The sequence below is a fragment of the Coenobita brevimanus genome, chromosome 62 (assembly GCF_032717465.1).
Source record: "Coenobita brevimanus isolate Jiangsu-jjx chromosome 62, ASM3271746v2, whole genome shotgun sequence".
Classification (NCBI taxonomy): Eukaryota; Metazoa; Arthropoda; class Malacostraca; order Decapoda; family Coenobitidae; genus Coenobita; species Coenobita brevimanus.
This window is the reverse complement of record NC_137015.1, coordinates 7373663-7378027: the sequence shown is the minus strand read 5'-3', so window position 1 is coordinate 7378027 and position 4365 is coordinate 7373663.

Here is a 4365-nt window from a genome sequence, read left to right as displayed (position 1 = left end):
AATTGTGCAGGGGTAAAGAAAGAGCGGAGTCGGCTTAGCACACCCAATCTCTTGGAAGCAGATATTACAAGAGATGTAATATGATCTTTCCAAGATAAGTCCCGAGGAAATGAAACCCCAAGCATGTTCAAGGATGATGCAGGATTAAGCTGAATATTATTCAACATTAGTGGGTATACCTGTGGAAGATTTTGTCTGGTTGATAGGTGTAAGAACTGAGTCTTAGATGCATTAAAAACAACCATATTATTATTACCCCAGTCAGAGATACGAGCCAAGTCAGACATTAGGTGTGCCATAGCCTCATCCCTTGTTTGTTGAAGTAACTGTTGAGATGGGCGTTGCGGGAACCGAATGGAAAGGTGAAGGGTGGAGTCATCAGCGTATGAGTGGATAGGGTTAGATGTACAGCTTAGAAGATCATTGATGAATAAAAGGAAGAGAGTTGGTGATAGGACAGAGCCCTGAGGAACACCACTGTTGATAGATCTAGGAGAAGAACGATGGCCGTCTACAACAGTGGCTATAGAACGACCAGAAAGGAAGCTAGCGATGAAGGCACGGATAGAAGGATAGAAACCATAAGAGGGCAGTTTGGAAATTAAAGATTTATGCCAGACTCGATCAAAAGCCTTTGAGATGTCAAGTGCAATGGCAAAGCTTTCGCCAAAGTCCTGAAAGGAGGATGACCAGGAGTCTGAAAGGTAGGTGAGAAGATCGCCAGTGGAGCGTCCCTGACGGAACCGGTACTGACGATCGGAAAGAAGGTTGTGATAGGAAAGATGCCTTAAAATTTTTCTATTGAGAATTGACTCGAAACTTTTGAAATACAGGACGTTAAAGCAATTGGACGATAGTTGGAGGGTTGGGAGTGGTCACCCTTCTTTGGGACTGGCTGAATGAGAGCAAACTTCCAGCAAGAAGGAAAGGTACAAGTTGACAGACAAAGGCGAAAGAGTTTGCCTAGGCAGGGTGTAAGCACAGAAGCACAGTTCTTGAGAACAACAGGAGGGACCCCATCAGGCCCATATGCCTTGTTTTTACTGAGGCCAGTGATGGCAGAAAATACATCAACTGAAGAAATTTTAATATCAGCCATGAGGAAGTCAGAGGGGGAGAAGTGATGGAGGAACAGCACCAGAATCGTTTAAGGTGGAATTGGAGGAGAAAGTCTGTGCGAAGAGATCTGCTTTATCAGTAGAAGAAATAGCTACAGAACCATCAGAGTAGAAAAGAGGAGGGAAGGATGATGAGGTAAAGTTGTTAGAAAGATTTTTGGCAAGGTGCCAGGAGCGGGAAGAATTCGAGTTGGAGAGTTGAGAGCATTTAGTATGGATGAAATTATTTTTAGTAGAGCGAAGAACAGACTTAGCACGATTCCGGGCAGAAACGTAAAGATGATGTGATTCAGGGGTGGGTTGGCTCTGGTACCTTTTGTAGGCCCTCTCCTTGTTGCAGACAGCATTAGAACAAGCGTGATTAAACCAAGGCTTTCTTGCGTTAGTCAAAGGATATGAGAAAGGAATGTATGCTTCCATGCCCGAGAGAATAACCTCCGTAATGCGCAAGGCACACTCAGATGGCTCCCGGCCATGGAAGCAATAATCATTCCAGGGAAAATCAAAGAAGTACTGCCTGAGGGCCTCCCAGTCCGCGGCTCCAAAATGCCACAGACGACGTTTCCCTGGAGGGTCCACAGGCCATACCGGAGTGATAGGACAAGTTAAGGTAATAAGGTTGTGATCGGAAGAGCCCAACGGAGAGAAAAGATTAACAGAGTAAGCAGAAGGATTAGTTGTGAGGAAGAGGTCAAGTATGTTGGAGCTCTCTCCAAGGCGGTCAGGGATACGGGTAGGGTGCTGTACAAGCTGCTCTAGGTCATTAAGGATAGAAAAGATGTAGGCTTGTTCACCAGGTGGATCCGTGAAAGGAGAGGAGAGCCAAAGGTGGTGGTGAACATTGAAATCTCCTAGAATGGAGATTTCAGAGAAAGGAACATCTCCATGCCAGCAAAAAAAAAAAAAAAAAAAAAAAGGTGTGTGGGTGTCTTTTTTGACATGGGAAATATGTGGGTATAACATTTCTAAAACAAACTGAGTGAGAGAATAAAATACAATATAAGGTTTTTAAAATGCTGTTATCATTCTTTTGGAGTAATCCATAAACATTAACATGGGAGTATTTCTTTCTTTTCCATTATTTATGAACTTTACTTGTGTTGCTACAGTACAGACTACCAGATCTGAACATCTGATTCCCCCAGACCTCCACTTTCTAATATATTTATTTATTTTTTTTTAATGCAATAGAGAGATGCTGATATGTCCTCACACATTCAATGCATATTTGAAGATTACAGTATGTGAGCAAATACTAAATTACTGATGCAAGTTACAGGTACTTCATTATATTTAATATACATAGTACTGTAGAGTGTTCATATGTGATTGTCTCATAGTTATCATTATGGTTCCATTTTCCAAAATATTCTATTTTCTGCAAAGCTTTTGGAACAAAGCTTTTCAGATTTGAAAGTTTGTGCTGTATACATGTATTGTACAGGTGCTTCAGTATTTTCTACGTGTATTTTATTTTTTATTCTAGGCTGAGGGCCAGTGGGATGAACAGTTGCAAACTGATGTATTGCCAGTGGAACTTGGTTGGATGCAGGAGGTGGTTGGTGGACCATTTGAGGCAAACTCTGTCCTTCATATCTCCTTCAATGATTTCTTGGTGGAGAATGGCCTGGCATTACCCATTAGGTTACCTTCCATTTCACTTCCTTCTGTTTTCCTTTTTTTTATGCCCTTTATGATTTTCTTTTACCATTTGTATATATATATATATATTTACGCACACACACTGAAACCTCAATTTAGGGGACCTCCGTTTAAGGGATTTCAGATTTAATGGACTTCATATTCTACCTGACAGATGGACAAGATCATTCAAAAATGATACATAATGTCTAGGTTGGACACATTAATATGTTTCTCTATACAGTACCTGTAAAATAATATTCATAATCATATTAGTTAGTGAAACAATCATTGCATTTCATAATAAGATTGTCTTTATATGTGGTAAAACAATGGACATTTTCAAGTAAGGGACAAGTTGATTCCCCATTTAGTTCCTTAAATCGAGGTTTGAGTGTGTGTATATAAACACAGTAAACTCTCGATATAGTGAACCCTTTTATAGCGAACTTCGGATATACAATAAAATCTCGATATAACAGACTTCAGTATAGCAGAATTTGCTTTTATCGGACTCGAGAAGCCAAATGGACAAATTTCTTCTGCATCAGAAAAAGTCCAATAAAGCCAGACACAGTCTGCCTCTTGGAATAAATGAATAAACAAACAAACGGAGGAGATACCATAACATTGGTCCCTCCTCCCTCTCTCTTCTTCTCCATTCCCTCCCTTCCTCCCCAAGATTGGAGAGAGAGAGAGGTGAAGGTGAAATTGAAAATGAAAATTAAAGTAATTGTGAAAATGAGTGTAAAGGTGAAGGTGAAAGAGCATGGAAGTGAATGTGAATGTCAAAGTCAGCAGAGAGAGAGAGAATAAATACTGGAATGACAAGTGGCGTCCCCTTTCCCATAAACAAATGAGGGAGACAGGCATAACCTTGGTCCCTCCTCTCTCTCTCTCTCCAGGAGAGAGAGAGGCAAAAGTGACTGTAAAAGTGAAGGTAGTGTGAAGGTGAAGGTAAAAGTGAATGTGAAAATGGAAGTCAAAAGTGAAGGTGGAAGATGAAAATGAAGACAAAAGTGAATGTGAAAGTGAAGTCAGAAGTGAAGGTGGAATGTGAAAGTGAAGATGAAAATGAGTGAAATTGAAGGTAAAAATGAAAGTGAAAGTAAAGGTGAAAGTGAAAATGAATGTGAAAGTGATGGTTAAGATGAAAGTGAAGGTGAAAATGAATGTGAAAGTGAAGATGAAGGTGAAAGTAAAGATGAAGATAAAAGTAAAGGTCAAGATGAAAGTGAAGGTGAAAGTAAAGGTCAAGGTGAAAGAGAAGGTGAAAGAGGAAAATGAAAGTGAAGGTGAAGGGGAATGTGAAAGTAAAAGAAGGGAAGGTGAAAGTGAAGGTGAATGAAAGTAATTCTAAAGGTAAACATGAAAGTAAGAAAGTAAAATTGCAAGTGAAAGTAATTGTGAAGGTGAAGGTGAAAGTGACAAAGGAGCTGAATATGAAAGTGAATGTGAATGTCAGATTGAACTGAAAGCAAAGGCAAAAATGAATGGGAAGGTGAAGAGGAAGGTGATGATGAAGACAAAAAATGTGTGAAGTAAAATGAAAGTACCCAGTGCAGGGAGAGAGAGAAAGAGAGAGAGAGAGATACTGTAGAATAAA